The following is a 27,810-nucleotide window of genomic DNA, read 5'->3' on the forward strand; positions in this document are numbered from 1 at the left end:
AATGTTGAATTGAGCAATCAGCAAACCAGAACTAGTATGTCGATTCCCATTCGCAATTTCAAAAAGTGAGATGTGCCTTCAAGAGGTGCAAACTAAAAAATTATAATAATAAAGATACAAATTATGGAATAAATTTAATAAAAATAAAAAATAAAATAGAAAATGATTTTAATTTGTGTATATATAAAGAATTAATGTGGATGGACATTATTGTTATGCTCCATTAAGCATACCCATATGGGCGTATAACCCCCAAAATCTACTGATAAGAAATTAGAAATATGTGTACAAATATTTGGATGTGTATGGAGTATAAGTATATACACTAATGCGCAAATCTTATGGGTGTGTGACAACCAATCTTATTTTGTGAAAGTATGATTAAATAAGTGCATAATATCAACAAATGGATAATTTTATATGTAATATAAATGAAAAATCAATGTGACAAATATTATGTGATTAAATAAATAAATTATAAATGAATTAATAAATTACATAAAGTGTCAATATGTGATAGTGATAAATAGAATATACCTCACCTAATATACTGTATATTAATAGATCCAGAAATTAAACAAAAGTGTGTAAAAACAAATCAACTTTTATACCATGTATTAATATAGATCAAATAATATATTAAAAACTAAATTAAATAAAAAAAAATAAAAATAGAATTATTATTAATAAATTCCTTTTTAATAATAATAGTTTGGCAAGTGAGTATGTAATTAAAATCACACTCACTATGACTCCACCTACTCTTAAACCCCCAAAAATGAATAAAAAAAACAAATCATAAAGACCATATACTGTACGTGACTCAGACCAAGTTTACAGTGTAAGCACATTATGAGCTGTCAATAAAGGCATTCACGTCTACATTGATGTTTAACCCATAAGGCACATACGTTTTGGCTTTAAATATCCAAGACATCTCCAACTTGAAGATTTCCCTCACTAGAGAGCTCCACCTCCAGTTTGGGGTAAATTTGTCAATGCCCAGGAAAAGGGTATTTGAAGGATCTCTTTTGTGTACCAATAAATAGTGTTTTGACATGGAGTGGTTCTTAAAACCTGATTTTATGTTCGTGATGTGTTCATTTAATCTGACCTGTAAGGGGCGTTTGGTCCTCCCTATATACTGTACTCCACATGGGTACTGGAGTAAGTACACCACGCCCAATGTGAAACAAGTAATAAACGGTTTAATGTCATGGCGTATTTGGGTACTGGTAGACAAACTTTTGGTCCTCCTATGAGTGCAGCTATTAAGAGAACATACTCTACTTGTCCGGCATTGGTAATAACCTGTCAGTTGGTTAAGAAAACTAACCTTATTAGGGGGGTCAAGAATAATGGGGGACACTATTCCTCAAGGAGGAGGCCCCTCTGAAGACCACCTGTGGCTTCTCAGGGAGAATGCTCCTCAATACTCAATCGTTGTTAACAATGTGCAATGCCTGGACACCATCTGTTTGATGCTTTTATTCCGCAATGAATAGGTGGTCACGAATGGAACTCCCCCTGAAAAGGCCCCTGGATTTTAAGGAAGCCTATCCACAAGGAGGTTGTCTCTATTCAATTGTTTAACAGAATCTAAATTGGTTAATACATTTTGGCTTTGGTGTAATCCTTTTCCAAAAACCTTTGGGTAAGAGTTTCAGCCTGTTTTGAAAAAAAGTAATTTAAAACTACTCCCGGCTATTCATGAATTGTCGGTCCCGGCAATACAGAGAAAAGTAATTGAAAAAAATCACAGGGATCCCCCAGTCCATTACCAGGCCCTTTGGGTCTGGTATGAATATTAAGGGGAAGCCCTGCCCTTTTTTTCAATGACTTTTATCTGTATTGCCGGGACCCGACAATTCATTAATAGTGGGAGTAGTTTAAAATGACTTTTTTTCCCTTCAAAAATTACATTTTGTGCAGGGAAACAAAATAAAAAACAAAATGTGTGGGGTCCCCCCAAATTCCATATCAGGCCCTTCAGGTCTGGTATGGATATTAAGGGGAACCCCGTGTAATTAAAAAAAAATTATGTGGGGTTCCCCCAAAAAATCCATACCAGACCCTTAAGGTCTGGTATGGATTTTAAGGGGAACTCTGCGCCTTAATAAAAAAAATGGCATGGGGTCCCCCCAAAAATCCATACCAGATCCTTTATCCGAGCACGCAACCTGGCAGGCCACAGGAAAAGGGGGGGACGAGAGAGCAGCCCCCTGAACCGTACCAGGGCACATTCCCTCAACATGGGGAGACAAGGGCCTCATCCCCACAACCCTTGCCCGGTGGTTGTGGGGGTCTGCGGGCAGGGGGCTTATCGGAATCTGGAAGCCCCCTTTAACAAAGTGGACCCCCAGATCCCAGCCCCCCTATGTGAATTGATAAGGGATACATTGTACCCCTACCATTTCACATACAAAAAGAGTCAAATTGTTTAAAACCGCGCAGACACAGCTTTATAAGTCCTTGATTAAAAATAAAAAAAAGATTCCAGCAATGTAATCTACTTTCGATCTCCACCCCAGCGATGGAATCCATTCTCAGTATCCAGCGATGGGTGATCTCCACTCTCCAGCGATGATGTCCAGCAGGGAACACGCACACGATGCTGACTCCACTGGAGACACCCCGGGAAAGACTACGGCTAGCCTGACGGCTCTTATGTAGCTGAAGGCGGGGTCACCCATCACGTGCCTCGGTCCCCCTCTGACGCAAGGGGAAATGCCGGGCTTTCCCAGTGACGTGGATGGGTGACCCCGCCCCCCTCTGATGCAATGGAAACCACACATCCACGTCAATGGGAAAGCCCAGCGTTTCCCCTTGCGTCAGAGGGGGGCGGGATCATGTGACGGGTCTCTGGCCTTCAAAGATTATTTTTTGAACTGATTAGAGACATTCCCTTGGAAGACCTTCAATGTAAGGCGGCCTTATTAGTCACCATTACGCCTGTTAGACATTTTTCTTCATTAGCAGTTCTTACTTGCAAAGAGCATTTTCTCATTTTACAAAGAGTCCTGCTCCAAAACATGAAAAGGAAATTGCCTTGCACTAACTGGATATGGTCAGCGCTGTCAGAGTCTATCTTGCATTGGTTAAACAATGGCCTCTGTTTGCAAGAGTCCTTCTTTGTTCTGTCTGGAGGTTCTCATAGAGCAGTGTTTCTCAACTCCAGTCCTCAAGGTGCCCCAACAGGTCATGTTTTTAGGCTGCCCATTATTTTGCACAAGTGATTTGATCAGTTTCACTGCCTTAGTAATTACCACAGCTGTTTCCTCTGAGGGGAATTCTGAAAACATGACCTGTTGGGGTGCCTTGAGGACTGGAGTTGAGAAACACTGTCATAGAGGACATCCTGCTTCCTGATCCATCATTTTCAGGTGAATTAGACAACCTTATTTCTAGGGCCCACACAATAAGGTAAAGTTTCCTCCCTTTCCCATCAAAGCTTATTCCACCAGAGCTGTTGGTGTTTTTTTGGTTTTCCAATATAAAACATCTGTATTCCAGATTGGGAAGGTTGACAGCTGGTCCTCTGGTCTCATGTTCTTTATGTTCTACCAGTTCTCAGCTGATTTAAGCTTTTGCTGTGAGGGGCTTCAATCTCCCCCCCTTTTTTTTAAAAACACTTGTGTTTTTTTGTGGGCCTGCTGACAGTTCTGTTTTACTATGTTGTTGACCACCCCACAGTTTGCTTGGGTAAGTCTCATGATCTGTATATACAACTCCTGTGTCTTAAGATGTATGATTAGGATAATAGGAATTTGACTTACTTGTAACTTTCTTATCTTGGAGTACAGTACAGGACATGGGCCCCTCACCTGCAGGGCCATCTTAATAACTTCATGGGCCCCTGGGCAAAGTAATGCACTAGGGCCCCTACCAGGGGGATAGTGACCTGTGGTGGCAAGGCATGGGTATGTATAAATGTTGCTACATATTGGGTGTGGCTTTTGAGTCGAATTGGAAACAAAAAATATACACAACCAGGGAATTATCACAAATTAAATTCACCCCATATACACACTGTGCTGCCTTCTCTACACACTGCCCCCCCCCCCCATATACACTGACCCTCTGTATACACTGACTCTTTTTCCCTGTACACACTGCTCCCACTCCTTTTTTAAACTCCCTGTAAGCGGTAGATATGGGTAGTATAGGGCAGTATAGTGGTAGATGGGGGTAGTATAGGGAAGTGCAGTGATAGATGTGGGTAGTATAGGGCAGTGTAGTGGTAGATGGGGGTAGTATAGGGCAGTGTAGTGGTAGATGGGGGTAGTATAGGGCAGTGTAGTGGTAGATGGGGGTAGTATAGGGCAGTGTAGTGGTAGATGTGGGTAATATAGGGCAGTATAGTGGTAGATGTGGGTAGTATAGGGCAGTGTAGTGGTATATATGGGTAGTATAGAGAAGTGTAGTGGTAGATGTGAGTAGTATAGGGCAGTGTAGTGGTGGATGTGGGTAGTATAGGGGAGTGTTGTGGTGGATGGGGATAGTATAGGGAAGTATAGTGGTGGATGTGGGTAGTATAGGACAGTATAGTGGTGGATGTGGGTAGTATAGGGCATTATAGTGGTGGATGTGGGAAGTATAGGGCAGTATAGTGGTGGATGTGGGAAATATAGGGCAGTATAGTGGTGGATGTGGTAAGTATAGGGCAGTATAGTGGTGGATGTGGGTAGTATAGGACAGTATAGTGGTGGATGTGGGTAGTATAGGGCAGTATAGTGGTGGATGTGGGTAGTATAGGGCAGTATAGTGGTGGATGTGGGTAGTATAGTGGTGGATGTGGGTAGTATAGGACAGTATAGTGGTGGATGTGGGTAGTATAGGGCAGTATAGTGGTGGATGTGGATAGTATAGGGCCGTATAGTGGTGGATGTGGGTAGTATAGGGCAGTATAGTGGTGGATGTGGGTAGTATAGGGCAGTATAGTGTTGGATGTGGGAAGTATAGGGCAGTATAGTGGTGGATGTGGGTAGTATAGGGCAGTGTAGTGGTGGATGTGGGTAGTATAGGACAGTGTAGTGGTGGATGTGGGTAGTATAGGTCAGTATAGTGGTGGATGTGGGTAGTATAGAGCAGTATAGTGGTGGATGTGGGAAGTATAGTATAGTACATGGTGAAATAATGACAGGTTAGGGCTGTATGTAGTGACAATGTGCTTAGTGAATCACTTACTGTATTCCTGGATACAAACACGGGGCTGCTGTAGTCTCTCCTCCTCAGTCTGTGAATGAGTCTTTGGGGGGAGTGGAGAAGGCAGCCACACCCCGACTCCGCCCACCAACTCTGGCTTCCTTGGGAGATAGTGAAGATCCCAGAGGGACAGCCTAACTTGAATAAATGGCAGGGGAGTGTCCCAGGCAGCCTCCCCGAACCGCTGGCACTCCTGCTGACCCGATCGACTTAGCAGAGCAACACATGTTTAAAAGGGGACAGGTGGCCGTGCCCAGGGGTAGCCGCTCATTAAGACGGCCCTGCTCACCTGTGTCCTGATCACTTATTTTCTTTATAGTACATCACGGGACACAGAGCACCATAGTAATTACTATGTGGGTTATACACCACCTATAGGTGAATGGACCTTGGTACACTCAAAAGACAGGAAGTCCCCCTTCCCTATATAACCCCTCCCATACAGGTATAACCTCAGTTTTTTCGGCAGTGTCCAAGGTGTTGGTCACGGTTAATGAAGTGCTAGGAAGAGCTCCACAGGTGACACTGGATAGGATCAGGAGGGGTTATGCAATTGGATCCATTCAAAGAGCCAGGAACAAAAAAGGCTAGACGGATGGTACCCGAGCCTCGAAACAGAAGAACAAGGTTTTTGCCTGTAATGCTTCTCTACAAGAGCTGGACTCTGGGACCCAGCGCCTTGGTCACATTCCCATACCACAGGTTTGCTCTGGCAGGGTGCTATACAGGTCCAAGGGAGTGGACCCTATAAACAAAGGGGACCTGGTCCTTGAAGGTCTGTCACGACAAAGCTCGCCGTGATGAGGGAAGATTGGACTCCTGTTATCTACAGAGTCCTGCAGCGAGGAATGGTAAGTCTGCATTTGTTTTCAGTTTCTCTTTTAAAAAAAAGAGAGCAATCTGACTGTCTGTTTTCCCGGTGGCCACTGGGAGCAGTGTGCTGTTCAATCATGCTATGTGCTCTTTCTCATGCGGGCTGCTGTTTTTTCCCCAGCCACTATGCGATCAAGATGCTTGATCGCATAAAGATGCTTGATCGCATAAGGATGCATGATCTCCTAAAGTTGCATGATCGCCTAAAGATGCATGTTTGCATAATGAGGCATGTTAATACATGTTTACTTAAATATACATAATTCCTCACGATCGCATAGGAATACATGTCTGCATAGATACGTGTTGCGTAATGTTGCATAACACGTTTTATATACGCATGCTTTCTTTTCAAAGATGCTTGTTCAATGGCACACGTGCTACATGAATGCATGTGTACAGCGCACACTTTTTATATTTTTCCTAAAAGCATATTTGTATGGACTCATGCTTCCATGAACGCACGCTTCCATAGGGGCATATTGCTTTAATACATGCTGCATACATTAAAGCTGTATACGTATGTACTTGTTTTTTCTGGAACTATTTACAGTACCTATGTGTTTATTTGCATAGGACTACAGAAGTGCCTGAGGGCAGAAGCCTACAAAACAGAGTTCCAAGGCCTCTTATGAAGGGGCGCCCCTGCTCAATCGAGGTCAGGGGAAGACTTCTGTGGTTTTCAAGGGCTTGGCAAGAGGAGATCCTGGATGGATGGGTCATGTCTGTGGTAGCCCTATTTTTGGCGCTAGACCGATTGGTGTCTCAGGGTGTAATCATAGAGACCTTCCTCAGAAGAGCAGGGTATGTGGTTTTATTTGGAGATGTCACACCCATTTGGATCTCAAAGATCTGAATTGGTTCCTAAACATCTGCTCCTTTTGTATGGAGTCAATCCAGTAGGTCACCAGTACCCCATCTCAGGCCATATGCCAGAGATGGGGTACCCCTGACATACTGTAGATCTATTGGCATTCAGGTTCAACAAGAAGTTGGACAGCTTTGTGTCAAGAACAAAGCATCCACCCACGCTCGGGACAGATGCGTTGGTGACCCATGGAATCAGTTTTCACGGATTTACCTCGTAGGATCAGTTTTCACTGATTTACGCGTTCCCCCAGTTGCTACCGCGGCGGCGTAGCGTATGTGGTCCGGCGTAAGCCCGCGTAGTTCAAATTATTCAGGCAGTGGGCGTGTTGTATGTTGATGAACGGTGACCCCACGTAAATGACGTTTTTTACTAATGGCGCATGCGCCGTCCATGGACGTATCCCAGTACGCATGTTCCAAATTACGCCGCAAAGCCTCATTGGTTTCGACGGGAACGTAACTTACGCAAAGCCCTATTCGCGAATGACTTACGCAAACGACGCAAAATTCGACGCTGGCCTGACGTCCATACTTTACATTGGCTACTCCTCATATAGCAGGGGTAACTTTACGCTGGAAAAAGCCTTACGTAAACGACGTAAAAAAATGCGCCGGGCGGACGTACGTTTCTGAATCGGTGTATCTACCTAATTTGCATATTCGATGCGGAAATCTACGGAAGCGCCACCTAGCGGCCAGCGTAAATATGCAGCCTAAGATACGACGGTGTAAGAGACTTACGCCGGCCGTATCTTAGTAAAATTTGGGCGTATCTTGCTTTCTGAATACAGAAAGAAGATACGCCGGCGCTTCGTAGAACTTGCGCGGCATATCAATAGATACGCCGACGTACAGGCTATATGAATCCGGGCCTCTAAGTTTAACGGTTTGGCTATTGAAGCCCATATTCTAAAGAGTCGAGGGCTTTCAGGTTCAGTAATTACCACCCTGATTAATGCTAGAAAGCTGGCCTCTAGGACCATTTATTATAGGGTCTGGAGGGCCTATGTCTCCTGGTTTGAAGCCAAGGGTTGGCACCCTCGAAAGTATGCCATAGGGTTAATTCTTGCCTTTCTACAGTTGGGGTAGAAATTAAGCTGGTCTTGAGTACGATCAAGGATCAGATCTCGGTCTTGGCAGTAATTTTCCAAAGGCCGCTTGCTTCGCATTCTTTGGTCCGGGCCTTTATACAAGGGGTAACTTTTTTTTGTTAAGTTTGCATTTTTGCATGTGACACAAAAAAAATAACTTGGAAAAACAGAAATAAAAACAAATCTGAAAATACTAGTTTAGGGGGAAAAAAGGAAGAAAGCTAATTTCTTTGCAGCTGAATGAAACAGAATAATTGCATAAGTAAAGTGTTTTACTTTTGTTTCTCTTTGCCCTGTATATGAACAACGTAAATGCTATGTCAGAACGGTAATTTTTGACATCAGCTTTTGTAATGACTGCTGTTCTTACACATCGATTTTTGGTGAATTGCTGAAAAATATGGTGGGAAGGAGTTGCAGTGGGGCAGAAGGACAGGGTGCACTACACACACCCTGTGTACTTTGTCTCCATTTTATTTGGGCCTATGTAGCATGCCCAAGGTTAAAACCTGATTAAGGAAACTGAAAATGAGGGTTTCTGAATGATGGTAAATATTTAATTATATTAAACACAAATTTGTATGATAAAATTTTTTATTTTGTTCAATAGTCCATGACACCCTAAATGATTTTTTATAATAAGCAGTTAACATATTGTTCTACAAGTGTTTATAAAACACCACATAACAACATTGTTCATTTTCGTATTCCTTTAAATTATTAAATTGGTTACATTTAGGAAATACCATTTGCTAATTTACTATCTTTATTTTGAGTTAACTTTTGCCAGCTGAAAGCTAAAATGAGGCTTGCAGTGGAAGGAGTTTGAGTAGGGTCATTTAGGGGGATTTGTAAAGACTAAAGAGTTTACTTTTGGCATCACTAGTATAGTTAGGTAAAATTAGAGCGCAGAGAGCAGACACGTGGCACAGCATTGACACTAAGTCTGCATAACTGGATCTGAAATATTTTAGAACCTTTAGGATATTCAACCACACATTAGTTATATGTAGACCACAAAATGTGTAACATTGGAGTTGCCCTTAAGTAGCAGTAGTATCATGAGTACTGGTATTTAAGTAATTACCACTAAGTATATCAGCATTCCATATGGCAGGTAGACTAACATCTGCTATGTAATTTCAGTTTCCTAAGTGAAAATAAAATTGTAATGAATGTCACTTGGGAGTCAAAGCCTACATACGAGGCTCCTAAATGCAGTACATGTCCCACCACTGACTATGTACACATTCAGTTAATGTCTAGACATTTTTCACATACAAGTAGAGAGGAAAAAAATCCTAACATTAAACAACAAACTTACGGTAACTATATTTAAATGTTTTTAGAAAATACATTTGCTTCATGTTATATCCATGAATTTTCTTCATGCTGCCTTTGTAGCTGCCAGGTCTCGGCGACTGAAGTCATTGGTCATTCATGTATTAATTCTCCTGTTCATAATCTCACCTTTTCTTTAGCATACAGTAGGTGATAGAAAATCGATGAGGCCCAGTGTACCAGTACACCAGTCAATCCCCCCTAGGCCCTCTAGCTAACAGAATAGCTTCTATTGACAGCCATGCAGGTTGCTATTAATATGACAGCCTCCTCTATATCCCACTGTAATTTATAATGAAATACCTAATCTCCATTATTTTGATCTAAGCAGGCGATCCCAAGTCTCTTTATCCAGTTCCCAATGGCAGTTACATGAGAGATGGCAAACCAATAATTTTTGTCAAGTTTTATAAGCCAACAGAAATGCTTCTCCACAGCTCCAGTTTGAAAAGGCACAGATAAAGCTCATTCAGTGTGATGAATGAAAAAGCCATCTGGGGTTTTTCTTTTTGACTTCCTCTCCTTTTTTTCTATCCTTGTAATCAAATTTGAGAAAAATCAAATGGGGCTTTCTATGAAAGTACCTTTTGTTGATCTGAACGAGCTGGTAATTTACAAAATACCCTTCTTTTGTGAGCCAGGCTAAAGATAAAAGAATTGGTAGCTTTTAAAGCTGGGCCTTGGTGGGACTCTACACGTGATGAAAGCAGCTTGTGTGTAGAGATTGAAACACATTTGAAAGCCGGGCCTTGCTCGGGCTGTTCGGGACAAACCAACTCATGTGCACGTTCTATGAATGGAATTACACAGAGTGGCCAAAAAAGGTGGATATAGGAGAATTCCTTCTTCATACTGACAGCAAGAACTTTTCCTTCTGACATTTGGATTTTGTTCCTCCAGCGCTGAAAGTTTCCAGCAGTTTACCACCCTTCTCAGAGCTTGCACTAATTTTTTTAGTTTTTTTCCTTTGTACTGAATATATTTCTGTCACCTTAAATAACATGGAACAATGTGCATGAAGACAAAACATTGTTTTTACCGTACGTCTCTGGTGAAGTGATTAGCTTGATTGGCTGGAGACCGGATTAGCCTGGACTTCTTCTCATGATCCTTCTTTCTGTAAGTTGTCAACACGCATGATTCCTGCTAGTGAGAAGCTGAGATTAATTTAGCCAAACGTGTGTTCTTTGTGGCAAATCATTATTTAATCTGTATGCTGACAGAGCGTAGAAAACGGCACGGGAAAAGCTGATGATGCAGTGTTGCAGCCAGCAAGGGTTAACTTTGTGTCATCTGGAACTTGTGGTTACAAATACACTGGCATGTGTTTATAGGGATCACTGTGGGTAACGTGCTGCATGATTGCAAACTTAAATGATTTCCTGGATTAAAATTATATATACGAGTTCAAGGCTCCATCAGGCTTCACAATAAAGAATCTAATTCTTAGAATTGGTTAATCACAAATACTCAGGTTATTGCTAGTAAGGATGCAATTATGCGTTCTTTGTATGCATTTTTAATTTGCATTCTGCTTATGTGCATATCAAAAACATTAAAGAATCATAAACTCTGTTGCCTGTTTATTAGCCTTATTTAAAGAAATGTACTCCATTTTTTTTTTTTTTTTGCTCTGGAACAGGATTTTTTTTTCTTATAAGAAAAATAAAATGTAAACATGACATACATATATTTTAATATGTTAACATATTTTTTCTTGACATAGTTCTTTTTGCAATTGTTTAAGGATAATTTATAGAACATCTTGATTTTATTCTGAGCTTAGATTGTTCTAAAACACTAACACTCGTGAAATAAAGAGATGTCCCTAAGGATGGTAAAAATATTATTAATATTAAAAAGGGTATGAATGGACGCATAACTCCAAAGTGACTGTTAATTGATGCCTATCAAAATTCAAGAAAGCATGTGCAACTAATGCAATCATGCCGCACTTCTTTAAATATCAGAGTATGTATAGATGAAGTAGATGTTGTCACACAGGATTTATTTTCATTGAGAGCCATTTGCTGCCTCCTAATGACAGCAGTCTCAAACAACACTTGTGGCAGGGTGCCAGACACATCTGCTTTTTTTAACAGATTAATCCTTGTGTTGATCGTTTAATTCATACGGCTCATACTAGGCACTGTACAAGTGTTTCTTTAATTTTATTTTTCTGTTAAAGATTTTCCTTATCGCAAGAATTATAGAGGACATTGTTTTTAAAAGAAGGTAATAAATGTACCTCACTGCTGCTGGTGTGTTCTTAAAACAAAAACAAAAAAATCCCAAAAAGGAACAAACAAAAGAAAACTAACCCCATCAATAGATTTTTTTTTTTTTTACAAAACTTATAGTATAGTAATACACAGTATATAATTGCAATACAAAATGGTAAATAAATCTAGTCTTTTCCTACGTTTTTATTGAAATGGTATCTACTTAAAAAAGGCACAAGTCTTATTATTTGCTTGTAGTCACTCAAGTAAAAATGTTAAATATATAAATATATTACAGGACTCTCTAACTGTCTGTCTCTTTTTCTGTCTCCCCCTGTAATATATACAAGTGTGTGTATGCAAATTTTCAATGACTAATGTATTTGATTTACTAAATTTACTGACACCATAATACATTTTATGCTCCCAATGAGCATTAGAAGCAGCATGGCTGCAGGAAAATGCTGCACACTACGTTATAGCACAGCCAGTCTTCCACTAAGCACTTTTTATAGTTCTCCATGGGGATCACTTACCAGCGATCAAAGAAAGCTGCCTAATCCAAGTCCTGTATTTGCTGCAGGCACCATGGTGCATTTTGATCATGCTGGGCGAACTACAGACATGGGATAGCTACTTCCTTTAGAATGCCTTTTAGTCTGCATTGCTTGCTTATTTCTGCTTACTACTTACGACTCAAGCATTACATTGTCTTTGTTGCAGCCAGCAAATGCCTATTTTTATTAGAAAGCTTGTATGTTAGGGTTTACATTTCAAAACCACCCCCCAGTGCTAAAAATAAGGAGGAAATTCTGTTTTTGACCAGTAGATGTCACTATAGGCAAGAGAAATCTTCTTGCTTATACGGTGTCCTCAGCCAACTGATTTTCCCCTCAGTAGACTTGGAAGGCCATGACAGGTATTCATCTGTCCCTGATGGCCTTGCTGTGTGTGTGTGTTCAATGCCAGGTTATACATTTTGTAGGTAATTGTTAATTTCATTTTTGGCATAATTTATACATTTGTGTAATACTGCTTAGTTTATTCACATTATTTGTGAAGGAATAGTTAAGTAGAGGACTTCTGGGCATATTTCTATCTCTGGAATGAAGTTGAAGTGACTTTACAAAATAAACCCTAACGTAATAAAATGTATTTTTTCATCGAAACAAAAAAAATTATATTTTTCTCTTTTATCGTGTAGGTCATCCTTTCTACCTTCTCTAACAATCTGATCCAAATATTTGAATATAAAGTTCATTTTTTTTTTTCTTTTGTAACATTGATTTTTAACTTGTCAAATAAGCCTCCTTTAAAATGCAATCAAAGCCAAGTGAGTAGCTGGCTAATCTGGTCAGTGTTAAATAGATACTTCTTAAAAATCTATTATTTGTAGTGTCGAACAGTCTTGATTTAACTACGATCACTGGTTAACCACTAATGCACTTTCTTCTTATACTGAATATTCTGTACTTAGAATTTGTGTTTTGAATTAAGCACAAGATATAAAAGAATCCCTTGTATAATTTTAGCTTGTGTACAGTTTCTTGGTTTTGTAAAAGCTTATGCACACTGGCTTAAAAATCTCTGCTTCTACAGGAGTTTTGCATTTTTATAGAAACAGCTCAATGTTATCCTATGTGTCCATGCACATTAGGACGATTACAGGCATATTTTGAGCGCATCGTTTAGAGGCAGAAAAAAGACCCTTTTGGTTTGCGTTTTTGATTGGAGCTTTTTGGCAGAAAAAAAAAAACTCAATACTCTCTCTTAAACTTGCCTAAACTATGTACAAAAGAGCTTTATATGAGCGTTTTTTTCTTCCAAGGGAACTTGCGTTTTTTGGTTTTTTTTTAAGCCCAGGGTGCACAGATCCTAACAGCAAACTATAATGTTTAGGCTCCATATACACTGGCTTAAAAAACATTGCTTCTATAGGAGTTTTGTGTTCTGCCTGTAGAAGCAGCTCAGTGTTATCCTATGTGTCCATGCACATTAGGATGTTAAGAGGCATATTTTAAGTTTAATATTTAAGAGACAGGAAAAAAAAAAACCTTAGTTTGCGTTTCTGATTGGAGCTCGGAGGCCGAAAAAAGCTAAAACCTTCCTAGACTCGTCTAAACTTTTATACAAAATATGCTCTATATGAGAGTTTTCTATTCCCGAGAGATCAGACGTTTTTTTTAAGCCCAGTGTGCATGGAGCCTTATACTGTCTTTAAATATGTATGTGTGGAAGGGGAAATCGTAAATAACTTTATGAATTTGTGTTAACATTTTAAACACTTTGATTTCTTTGTATAATACATGTACATGGGGTTTCCTACATTTTCTCTGTTTTCCGATTAGTGGTGCTGCATAGTGGTTGTGCCTTACTGCTCCAATCCCTCAATATAGGGCTACCAGTCAGAAGAGAAAACAATGCTGCGCTTTTTTGTCTGAGCATTTGTAGATCAGAGAGTCTGAATCACTATAGCAAAGTACAAAATAACTACAGATCTCCTATATGTAATTTTAGAGCTGTATAATATACATGGCATATACATATTGTACATACAACTTTACTGCTCTAATAATTGCAAATATGTTCTCACTGAAAATGTAGCAATGAACTAACCAAAGAACTGCGTGCCTTCTTTTCATATGCTGAGCAATATTTGTGTGTTTGTGGAATGATGTTTCAACCACCTGTATTAAAAGAAGGCAAAATATATGTATATTTTAGAGCAGATTTGATTGTATTTTGTTTTTACATAAGTGTTAAATAGATGAAATTTTCATTTATTTTATATTCACTCATATAAAACCTCATATAAGGTAGAAGAACCACTGGGGTACCTAGATAAGAGACTGTTGTCCTTTTGTGTCAGACTATAGGGCCCAATTATTTTGCTTGTCATGCATGTTTTTTTGCAAGCTATGTTGGCGTCACTGAGAATGATCAACACTATCATTTAGTGCTGATGAGAAGGTTGGAGGCAGTGTGTGGCTGTAACAGTGACTTTGTACAACCAAACACATTTGGATGCATTCAGAAAGACAAAAAGCAATCTGTAAAGGGCATGACAACCAATCGGCATTCATCTTTTACGGCATTGAATGTAAAACTAAAGTCTGATTGGTTCATATGATTTACTGTACAAGGCCCGTCCTGTTTGCTCTTTGCCATTTAAAGCAGGTCTAATAAGAATAACCAAATTAAATGCTCATAAAACATTTACTCTAACTAGCTGTGTTATCACTTAGTATTAATATATAGCCTCTGTAAATATACACATCATGCAATCCTAACCATATGGTGTAAATAGAGTAGAATAATCTCTCCCTGACTAATAAAAGGTAAAAGTAAACATATCTATTTTAGATTTCCACAATATTAAAAGTTTTATCTTAAAAACGTTGCAATCCATTGATGTTCTAACATGTCTGCTTAAAAGAAAATGTATTTTCCTTTTTATTTTCTAAGCTGCTGTAAAACCCACAACTGGAATCTGCTTTCTCTGGGTGATGCAGATGCTTTATTTTTGGGCACTTTCTAAAACAAGTGCAGCCTTTTGGACAACAGCTCTCATAGTTCTTGCAAATGCCATATAGACAAAAGCCATAATTAAATATGTCGGCACTGATTTCTAAAAAATACACTGAAAACTTATCTCTGCCTTACCTCTTCTGGTTAAACATATTTTTATAAAAAAATGATTAAAAAATGTTTTGGAATTTACAGCTTCACAAGATAAGACTGCCCGATATTCATTCATTTACAGTAATTATGAACCTGTTTCAGATTACTGTAAATGTTTGTCAGTCTGATTGAGATTCACTGCATACTTAGTGTAGTAATAATCTGATCTAGTCCATAAGAAAACGATGCTAGTGATAATGATTAAAAAGTTCATTTTTAATAGATGTGCATTTTTAACTAATGTTGTGTCACACGTCACTTTGCATAACGGGCATGTGTGTTCTTAAACCTCCTGCTGTGTTAGGCAGTACTAAAAATGTTACTCATTGATAAGCTTCTCCCCCTCATCATGGAGTTTATATTTGTTACTACAGACTCCGAGGTATTGGTACAACACTACATCTGTTTGCTGTTTCCAAAGTATCTCTACAAGAAGAACACACCAGGGGGTTGATTTACTACAACTGGAGAGTGCAAAATCTGGAGCAGCGCTGCATAAAAACCAATCAGCTTCCAGGTTTTTTGTCAAAGCTTAATTGAACAAGCTGAAGTTAGAAGCCGATTGGCTACCATGTACAGCTGCACCAGATTTTGCACGCTCCAGTTTTAGTAAATCAACCCCACATTGCCATAAAACAAAGTTAAACCTTAATGTCATGCCACCTATACAGTATACATAATTGGCTTAATTTCCACATTTGTGCAACCACTGTTTACAGTGTACAATACCCAATAGGAAAGAATCCGATGTTCAAGGATGACATCTGGTTGTTCTCTGTGACTTCACTTTGAATATTGCCATTATAATTTGCATTTCTTCTTAACCACTTAAGGACCCCTTCACGCCGATATACGTCGGCAGAATGGCACAGCTGGGCACAATCACGTACCTGTACGTGTCTACTTAAGCCCAGCCGCGGGGTCGGCGGCGCGCTCATGAGCCCGTCCTAAGCTCCGTGACCACGCCCGCTGGACCCGCGGACCCGATCGCCGCCGGTGTCCCACAATCGGTCAACGGAGCTGAAGAACAGGGAGAGGTGTGTGTAAACACACCTTCCCTGTTCTTCACTGTGGCAGTGTCATTGATCGTCTGTTCCCTGATATAGGGACAGACGATCAATGACATAACACGTTCAGCCCCACCCTCCTACAGTTAGAAACACATATGAGGTCACACTTAACCCCTACAGTTCCCCCTAGTGGTTAAATCCTAAACTGCAATTGTCATTTTCACAGTAAACAATGCATTTTTATAGCACTTTTTGCTGTGAAAATGACAATGGTCCCAAAAATGTGTCAAAATTGTCCGATGTGTCCGCCATAATGTCGCAATCACGAAAAAAATCGCTGATCGCCGCTATTGGTAGTAAAAGAAAAAAAAAAGAAAAATTAAAATGCAATAAAACTATCCCCTATTTTGTAAACGCTATAAATTTTGCGCAAACCAATCCATAAACGCTTATTGCAATTTTTTTACCAAAAATACGTAGAAGAATACGCATCGGCCTAACCTGAGGGAAAAAAAAGTTTTTTTTATATATTTTTGGGGGATATTTATTATAGCAAAAAGTAAAAAAAAAAATTTTTTTTTTCAAAATAATCGCTCTAGTTTTGTTTATAGCGCAAAAAATGAAAACTGCAGAGGTGATCAAATACCACCAAAAGAAAGCTCTATTTGTGAGGAAAAAAAGGATGCCAATTTTGTTTGGAAGCCACGTTGCAAAAGGGGCAAGGTCCTTAACCTGCATAATGGTCCGGGTCTTAAGTGGTTAAATAAGCCAATTACGCCTCGTAAACTAACATTATACAGATTTTTATACACAGAATTTTTTTTTTTATTTTTCTGTAACCTACAGGAGGTACAGATAAAGTACTTTTTCTAGGGAGAATGTTTTGAGTAGTAATATTTTTTTCAACTCAACTGACTTCCCTTTCAATAATACCAACAAAAAGGTAAACCCCACCTTCAATGGTAATGATAAATACAGAATGTTTTTTTTTTTTTTTTTTAAAGCAATAACTTTACTTTAATAGTCATGTTTGTTAATGCTAAACAGAGAATTTTAGTTTTCCTAAACCTTTAAACATTACATGGACTAATTACTAAATCATTGTTCTTTATTTGTAGACTTGGCATTTGTACCAGTATTATCTCTTTCCAATGATACACTCCCTTCTATTTCACATTTTTTTAATTAAAATTTAAACATTTGAGTATATTAAACAGAGAAAAGAGTATTGTTTAGGAGTCAGGACTATTAAAAATGTATATTTAAATATGAGTCATCCTCATCCCATTCAGAAATGAACATTCAGACCTTTGGTTAATTCTCTCCTGTTAACTAGGAAATCCACTATTCAGAGCTTGTGGGGTGGTCTTCCTATTACTGCATCTTAGTCAGTAATCAGGAGCAACAAGTTATCTTTATTCATCTCTTCTTTATCAGCAGAGATGAATAGAAGCTAAAACAAAACTTTGCTGGAGTTCCTTGCAGAGCCAATGGTATGAACTTTAATCCTCCTCACTATGCCAGTTTATTGAATTATTGTACTGAAAATATTGGATTTTACTTAAAATCTTGGAACATTGATCTCTATACCTTCAAGTGTATTTCCATCTTTGCAGCCAAACTGAAATAACATCTACTTTATATGTGTTACATGTTCTCATTCACATGGCATACCTTAAAAATATTTCAAAATTGCAATCTACCTTTTTTTTTAAGCTCTCTCGTTCTGAAAAGTCAACACTGTAAAATCCTACATAGTTCTCTTTATGAGGTGTCTGGGCATCTGTGTTTGCCACAATTATGTACTGTGCACACACATTTTAATTATCCACTGTAAGGCTAGCCTTAGACGGTTCGAATTCCTGGCTGAACCGGCCCGAGAGTCGAACCATGTATGGACAGGCTGAATGTACCAAGTTGATTGATTGCTCAACTTGGGTACAACCAGCCTGTTGTATTTACTTGTGATTTTCGCTAGAGGCTGCTACAGCTGCTAGCAATAATCACTGTCTTCTCCCGACATTGGCAGGGACAGCTTCCCCCACCTGTTCTAAACCCCCCCCCCCCCCACCAGGAGAACACAATGTCTTGGCAGGAGGGATTCCCCTGCCAGCATTGTCTGTGTTGATGGAGGAAATGCTAATTTTTTTCTTGCAACCACAGGCTGCAGGAAAGAAATTCACACTGTCTATGGCCTGCCTAAACTAAATTTCAACTCTGTTTGTCTTAACCAAAGGCTAGACGTACTGCATTGTACGTTAATGAGGCTTGGCCTGTCTTTTGGGACAGACTCTGGTATTCAGAAATATTTGAAGTTAGCTCAATTATCATTCTATAATTTTAATGGTAGGTTTATTTTAACAGTGCGAGACAGAATAGCAAAAAAATCCAGAAAAACGCATTTTAAAAAAGTTATAAATGGATTTGCATTTTGATGAGGGAAATAAGTATTTGATACCTTCGCAAAAAACATGACTTGGTACTTGATGACAAAATCCTTGTTGGGAATCACTAGACATGTGCACACTGAAATATTTAATTTCGGGATTTGGTTTTCGTCTGAAAAAATACATTTATTTAGTTACTCCCGAAATTCGTTTTCATTTATTTTGTTTTTCGTTACAAATTGCATTCGTCCGAAAATCCCAATGAATTAAGGTTGAATCTGCCATTGAATACTTATGGTGTCTGTCAAATGAATGTTGAATGTGAATGTTCAAAGAAGATTCGACGGAGCAGAGAAACTGTACGTCGAATGGTACATTTCCGGTCGAATGTTCCGCCTACAAGCTATAGAAGAATTCTAATGTTGTGCGACTAATAATAATTATATTTATTAATTATTATTACTAGTCAACTAACATTAGAATTTTTCTATAGCCTATGGGCCGAGCATTTGAGCAGAAATGTACGATTGCATCGTCGTACAGTTTAGTTGCTTCGTCGAATCTTCTTTGAACATTCGACAGACACCTTAAGCCTTCAATGAAAGATTCGACGTTTGTATGTTTGTATTTTTTTCGATGCTTTGTCGAATTTTTGTCATTGATGTTGAATTGTCAAGTTAGTTCTAGCTATTTTACTGCTCCTCCTCTTTGTTTACAATCAGCCAATAACATTCATCATCATCATTATTTTTATTTTACTTCCCCCACCCAATTCCAGCAGCGATCTTTTCTCTCTGTCGAATCTTTTCTCTCTATAATGTTGAATCTTTTCTCTCTATAATGTTGAATCTTTTCTCTCTATAATGTCGAATCTTTTCTCTCTATAATGTCGAATCGTTTCTCTCTATGTTGAATCTTTTCTCTCTATGTAGAATAATCCTGGACGAATAGAGTTAAGGTTAGGCATATTCGACCAACGAAAACGAAAATAAAGCATTTGTTTATGTCGGATCTTTCGGTTTTCGTATTCTGCACTTTCGTTTTTGTTTGTTAAAACAATAAAGAAAATAGCTGAAATTCGGAGGAAAATGTATTCGGACGAAAACAAATGCACATGTCTAGGAATCACAGAGGTCAGACGTTTCTTGTAGTTGGCCACCAGGTTTGTATACATCTCAAAAGGGATTTTGTCCCACTCCTCTTTGCAGATCCTCTCCAAGTCATTAAGGTTTTGAGGCTGATGTTTGTTGCCTCTTCTTAAGCCACTCCTTTGTTGCCTTGGCAGTGTGTTTTGGGTCATTGTCATGCTGGAATACCCATCCACGACCCATTTTCAATGCCCTGGCAGAGGGAAGGAGGTTCTCACCCAAGATTTGATGGTACATGGCCCCCCATCTATCGCCCCTTTGATGTGGTGAAGTTGTCCTGTCCCCTTAGCAGAAAAACACCCCCAAAGCATAATGTTTCCACCTCTGTGTTTGATGATGAGGATGCCGTTCTTGGGGTCATATGCAGCATTCCTCCTCCTCTAAGCACGGCAAGTTGAGTTGATGCCAAATATCTCGATTTTGATCTCATCTGACCACAACACTTTCACCCAGTTCTCCTCTTTATCATTCAGATATTCATTAGCAAACTTCAGACGGGCCTTTACGTGTGCTTTCTTGAGCAGAGGGACCTTGCGAGTACTACAGGATTTACGTCCTAACGGCGTAATGTGTTACCAGTTGTTTTCTTGGAGACTATTAGCTGGATTCAGGTATGTCGGCGTAATTTTGACCTGTCGTAGCATATCGTATTTACGCTACGCCGCCGTAAGTCAGAGAGGCAAAGCACTTGCCTCCTAAGTTACAGCGGCGTAGCGTAAATGGGCTGGCCTAAGCGCTCCTAATTCAAATGAGGAACGGGGGGCGTGTTTTATGTAAATGATTCGTGACCTGACGTGATTGACGTTTTTTACGAACGGCGCATGCGGCGTCCGTGGACATATCCCAGTGCATGCATTGCTCCAAAGTACGCCGCAAGGACACATTGGATTTGACGTAAACGTAAATTACGTCCAGCCCCATTCACTTACGCAAACTACGTAAAATTTTCAAATTTCGACGTGGGAACGACGGCCATACTTAACATTGGCTAGGCCAGCTATTTGTTCGACTAATTTTACGCCGGAAAACGCCTTACGTAAACGGCGTATCTTTACTGCGACGGGCAAGCATACGTTCGTGAATCGGCGTATCTCGCTGATTTACGCATTCTAGGCGTAAATCAGCATTCACGCACCTGGCGGCCGGCGGAACTAGACAGCTAAGATACGACGGCGCAGGCCGTCGTATCTTGGCTACATTTAAGTGTAACTCAATTTGAGAATACACTTAAATGTACGACGGCTTAGATTCCGAGTTACGCCGGCGTATCTACTGATACGCCGGCGTAACTCTTTGTGAATCTAGCTATATGGCCCCAGCTGCCTTGAGATCATTGAAAAGATTCTCCTGTGTAGTTCTGGGGTGATTCCTCACCATTCTCATGATCATTGAAACTCCACGAAGTAAGATCTTGCATGGAGCCACAGTCCGAGGGAGGCTGACAGTTATTTTATATTTATTCCACTTGTTGTCACCCTTTTGACCAAGCTGCTTGGCGATGGTCCTATAGCCCATTCCAGCCTTGTGAAGGTCTACAATCCTGTCCCTGACATCCTTGGACAGCTCTTTGGTCGTGGCCATGGTGGAGAGATTGGAATCAGATTGATTGATTGCTTCTGTGGACAGGTATCTTTTATACAGGTTACAAGCTGAGATTAGGAGCACTCCCTCTAAGAGAATGCTCCTAATATTAGCTTGTTACCTGTATAGAAGATACCTGGGAGACAGAAATCTTGCTGATTGATATGGGATCAAATACTTATTTCACTCATTGAAATGCAAATCAATTTATAACTTTTTTGAAATGCATTTTTTTCTCTGGATATTTTTGTTATTCTGTCTCGCGCTGTTAAACGAAAACCTACCATTACAATTATAGACTGATCATTTCTTTGTCAGTGAGCAAACATACAAATTCAGCAAGGGATCAAATACTTTTTTCCCTTACTGTATAACTAACATATTCTGATGTTTTCTCAAATTTGTCTGCAAAAGTGGAATTACGCTTTTGAAAGGTTTTCAAATACTGCACACAGTATCACTGCTGCAGTACCCTGTGATCTGGTAGTGTTACTGTGCCCATTGTTCTCTGTGTTTATGTTACTGTTAATAATATTTGGAGCCTGATAGTTGAATTACAAAGCACTGATCTTTGTATTACAAAACATCTAGGTGAGGTGGGATGCTTTTTTTCTGAATGTTTCTATGATTTTATCAGATAGCCATATCTAACATTAGTATTACTTCGGTATTAAATGTTATACTCATTGATAACATTATGCAAAGTGTATATTTCATGTCTTAATTAACTCTGCCATTGATTTAATAGCAGTTGGTGGTGCTCTGTGTTGTTTTTTTTTTTTTTTTTAAGCATCATGATATTGCTGTATAGTTTAAGAAGACACAGTACAGTTTGAATATTTAAATACACCTGTAAATATAAATAGATTTTTGCACAATTATTAGTTTTGGTATGTACACTGTACTTTAGTATGTACACTTCATGTACACTGCTGCTGGTAAATGGACATTTAGGAGCAGTTGGGCGTTTTTTTTAGATGCCCCTGAACTCTCCTCTGTTATCGTATCAGTACATGTACACAGGGGGCGTTTACAGTCATTTCTAGGCAGTTAATTTTAGAAGCATTTTTTTGGAAAGCAAAAAAATGCATTCAAGACGGATGTTCAGAGGCATTTGAAACACCAAGTGCCTGTAACAGGGTGTAAACGCGGTAAGGCCCCATGCACACGAGATGCAGATGCAAACTCCTCTAAATACACGGTTTCAAACGCAAAAAACGGCGTTTAAAAACGCCCATTTTGCTGCGAATTTCGCAGCGTTTTGCGTTTATAAGCGTTTAGTTAAGAAATATCATAAGACCCCCCTAAGCTCAAAAAACAGTATTATTTAACCATTTCAGCCATTTTGTGAGACCAGAGTGAGTAGCAGCTGAGAGAGAAGCAGTGTACTTGTATTTAGCGTGTCACTTGCCACAAGCTACGGATTAACCACTTGTCACGTCACCTGCCACAAGTTGTGAATTGTCCACTTGCCACGTCATCTGCCACGTCACCTGGCCACGCCACCTGCCACAAGTTGTGGATTGTCCACTTGCCACGTCACCTGGCCACGTCACCTGCCACAAGTTGTGGATTGTCCACTTGCCACGTCACCAGGCCATGTCATCTGCCATGTCACCTGGCCACGTAACCTGCCACAAGTTGTGGATTGTCCACTTGCCACGTCACCTGCCACAAGTTGTGGATTGTCCACTGACCACGTCACCTGCCATGTCACCTGCCACAAGTTGTGGATTGTCCACTGGCCACGTCACCTGCCACGTCAACTGGCCACGTCACCTGCCACAAGTTGTGGATTGTCCACTTGCCACGTCACCTGACTAAAACACCTGCCACGTCAACTGGCCACGTCACCTGCCACAAGTTGTGGATTGTCCACTTGCCACGTCACCTGCCACAAGTGGATTGCCACGTCACCTGGCCACGTCACCTGCCATTTCACCTGGCCACGTCACCTGCCACATGTTGTGGATTGTCCACTTGCCACGTCACCTGGCCACGTTACCTGCCACAAGTTGTGGATTGTCCACTGGTCACGTCACCTGCCATGTCACCTGCCACAAGTTGTGGATTTTCCACTGGCCACGTCACCTGCCACGTCAACTGGCCATGTCACCTGCCACAAGTTGTGGATTGCCCACTTGCCACGTCACCTGACCACGACACCTGCCACAAGTTGTGGATTATCCACTTGCCAAATCACCTGGCCATGTCACCTGCCACAAGTTGTGGATTGTCCACTGGCCACATCACCTGGCAATGTCATCTGGCCACGTCACCTGCCACAAGTTGTGGATTTCCACTTGCCATGTCACCTGCCACAAGTTGCAGATTGTCCACTTGCCATGTCACCTGGTCATGTTACCTGGCCATGTCACCTGGCCATGTCACCTGTTCACATCACCTGGCACGTTACCTGGCCACAAGTTGTGGATTGTCCACTGGCCACGTCACCTGCCACAAGTTGTGGATTGTTCACTTGCCACATCACCAGGCCATGTCACCTGGCCACATCACCTGCCACAAGTTGTGGATTGTCCACTTGCCACATGACCTGGCCACGTCACCTGCCACGTCACCTGGCCATGTCACCTGTCACAAGTTGTGAATTGTCCACTGGCCACGTGACCTGGCCACATCACCTGCCACATCACCTGGCCACGTCATCTACCACAAGTTGTGGATTGTCCACTTGCCACGTCACCTGGCCATGTCACCTGCCACAAGTTGTGGATTGTCCACTGGCCACATCACCTGCCACAAGTTGTGGATTGTCCACAATGCAATGCAAGCAATTACATTTTTTTTGTTTTTTTTTAATAGTTTTTCATCATTTGCCATCATTTTGAGATTTCTAATGTAAAAAAAAGGTCACCTTTAAAAACGCTTCTAAACGAAATCGCGGCAAAACGTGGTATCGGAGTTTTGCCTAGATTTCGTTTATAGGCGTTTTTAAAGGTGACCTTTTTTTTTTAGAAAGTTTAGCGGTGTTTTGCGTCTGAAACGCGAAAACTTTTGTGTCTAAACCCATTTTTTTGCTTCTGAAGAAACAAGCATAAACGCAACTGCAGAAAACGTGACTGTGTGCATGGACAACATTGAATGTGTTTAGGAGCAGTTGAAAAAGCTGTCCAAATGCCTCTGAACACGCGTTTACCAGCGTCTCGTGTGCATGGGGCCTAACTCGCATTTAGCCGCATTTCGTTTACAGGCATTTAACATTTTTGACTATTTAAAAAAATAAAATAAATGCGTCTAAACGCAAATGTGGCATTAAACGCGGCAAAATGTACGTTTTTAAACTTCGATTACTATCTGTCAAGTTAAATCGTTCAGGAGAGGTTGTAAAACGTCCCGTGTAAGCCTAACAGAGCTAACATGTGACCAGGGCCGGATTTCAGACAAGGCCACCGAGGCCAGGCCTTGGGGCGGCAGTGGGTGAAGGGGCGGCTCCGCCTATCATCTCCGCCCGCTCCGCCTATCATCTGCGCCCGCTCCGCTCATCCTCCCCGCCCTCACTCATGGGAACGCTGCAAAGTCTCGGCAGTGGGTGAAGGGGCGGGGCGGCTCCGCCTATCCTCGCCGCCCTCACTCATGGGCACACTGTATAGTCCCGGCTCCGCCCATCTTCTCCGCCCGCTCCGCCCATCCTCCCCGCCCTCACTCACAGGCACACTGCAAAGTTTTGGCAGTGGGTGAAGGGACTGCTCCGCCTATTTTTGCCACCCTCACTCACAGGCACAGTCTCCTCCCACCCACACTCACGGGCACACTGTATAGTCCCGGCTCCGCTCATCTTCTCCGCCCACTCCGCCCATCCTCCCCGCCCTTACTCACGGGCATACTGTAAAGTCTCGGTAGTGGGTGAAGGGGTGGGGGCGGCTCCGCCTATCCTCGCTGCCCTCACTCACGGGCACAGTCAATATCAACACTGCTACTGATTCTCCCCCACACCACCACTGCTGTCACTGATACCCCCCACCACCATTACTGCCACTGATACCCACCCACCACCACCATTACTGCCACTGATACCCACCCCCCACCACTACCACTCATCTCATCCCATCCCATCTTCCCCAACCACCACCCTCATCACTGATCCCATCCTCCCACCACTGCTGCCACTCATTTCATCCAATGCCCCCCAACCACCACCCTTGCCACTGATCCTATTCCCCCCACCACCTCTGCCACTCATCCCATTCAATCCCCCCTACCACTGATCCCACCCCTCAACCACCACCCTTGCCACTCATCCCATCCCCCCACCACCGCTGCCACTAATCCCATCTCTCCCTCACCACTGCCACTGATCCTATCCCCACCCAACCACCACTGCTGCAAATCACAAGTAATTTTAGTTTTTGGGGGGGGGGGGGGGGTTTAATATAATTTTTTTTACCTAATTTCTATCACATGGGGGGGGGGGGGGCTTTGAAGGACCCGGCCTTGGGGCGGCAAAGGGAGTAAATCCGGGCCTGCATGTGACATGTAAGAATCAGTTTGAATTGCCCGACATTGCATTGTTATAGCCTAATGTAATTGATGCCTTTATCAATGACTTGAAAGCTATAGAGAAAATGTGCACATCTAAACACAGGTTGTGACTTTCACTGCTAACTATAAAATCTAGATTCAACATGTGGTTTCAGACATACCAGTATAGAGGTTAAGTAGATATATCTTCATTAGGGATGAGCTTCGAGTTCAAGTCGAACTCATGTTCGACTCAAACATTGCTTGTTCACCTGTTCGGCGAACAACGAACAATTAGGGGTGTTCGCGGCAAATTCGAAAAGCCGCGGAACACCCTGTTAAAGTCTATGGGAGAAATCTAAAGTGCTAATTTTAATGGCTAATATGCAAGTTATTGTCCTAAAAAGTGTTTGGGGACCTGGGTCCTGTCCCAGGGGACATGTATCAATTCAAAAAAAAGTTTTAAAAACGGCCGTTTTTCGTGAGCAGTGAATTTAATAATGCTAAAAGTGAAACAAAAGTGAAATATTCCTTTAAATTTCGTACCTAGGGGGGTGTAAAGTTAGCATGTGAAATAGTGCATGTTTCCAGTACTTAGAACTGTCCCTGCACAAAGTGTCATTTCTGAAAGGAAAAAAAGTCTTTTAAACCCGGCTTTGCGGCTATAATGAATTGTCAGCTCTGACAATTCAGAGCGAATTCATTCATAAAAAAAAATAAAAATAAAATAGCGTGGGGGGTCCAACCAAATTTCATTACCAGGCCCTTCAGGTCTGAAATGGATATTAGGGGGAACCCCGCCATCAATTTAAAATGACGTGGGGTTCCCCCCAAATATCCATTCCAGACCCTTCAGGTCTGGTGTGGATTTTAAGGGGAACTCCACCCCAAATTTTTTAAAAAAATGGCGTGGAGTTCACCCAAAAATTCACACCAGACCCCTTATCCGAGCACGTTAACCTGGCCAGCCGCAGAAAAGAGGGGGAACAGAGTGCGCCCTCCCCTCTCCTGAACCGTACCAGGCCACATGCCCTCAACATGGGGAGGATGTCGCCATGTTGATGGGGACAAGGGCCTCATCCCCACAACCCTTGCCCAGTGGTTGTGGGGGTCTGCGGGCGGGGGGCTTATCAGAATCTGAAAGATTAACAAAGGGGACCCCCAGATCCTGCCCCCACCTATGTGAATTGGTAATGGGGTACATTGTACCCCTACCATTTCACGAAGCAAGTGTAAATAGTTTAAAAAAAAACACACACACACACCATAGAAAAAAGTCATTTATTAATAAAAAAAAAGAAAAAAATCCAGAGGTGACACTTGTTCCCGGCTTCCTGCTCCAACGTTGTCTGTATCCAGCGACGGGTGCGGGTGATCTCCAGTCCAGCGATGAGAAGATCCATCAATCCAGAGCGCAGCATCGCCGACCTCCTCTCACCGCTGGACACAGCCAAGCGAATAAGCGGATGAAGCTGTGACATTTCTTATATAGGGGAGGCGGGGCCACCCATCACGTGACCCCGCACCCTCTGCTACGTCACTGGGGAAGCCCAGTCTTCCCCCTTGCTGGGCTTCCCCAGTGACGTAGCAGAGGGTGTGGGGTCACGTGATGGGTGGCCCCGCCTCCCCTATATAAGAAATGTCACAGCTTCAGCCGCTCATTCGCTGGGCTGTGTCCAGCGGTGAGAGGAGGTCGGCGATGCTGCGCTCTGGATGGATCTTCATTGGAGCAGGAAGCCGGGAACAAGTGTCGCCGCTGGATTTTTTTTCTTTTTTTTATTAATAAAGGACTTTTTTGTACGGTGTGTGTCCCTACACTGACAAAAAGTATATAAGTGTATTACACCCCTATATACTTCACACCAAATAGTACACCTATAACAGTCCTTAAAGGGACTTTTGGGGACCTGTCAGGTAATGAT

The sequence above is a fragment of the Rana temporaria genome, chromosome 4 (genome assembly GCF_905171775.1).
Source record: "Rana temporaria chromosome 4, aRanTem1.1, whole genome shotgun sequence".
In the NCBI taxonomy this organism is placed as follows: Eukaryota; Metazoa; Chordata; class Amphibia; order Anura; family Ranidae; genus Rana; species Rana temporaria.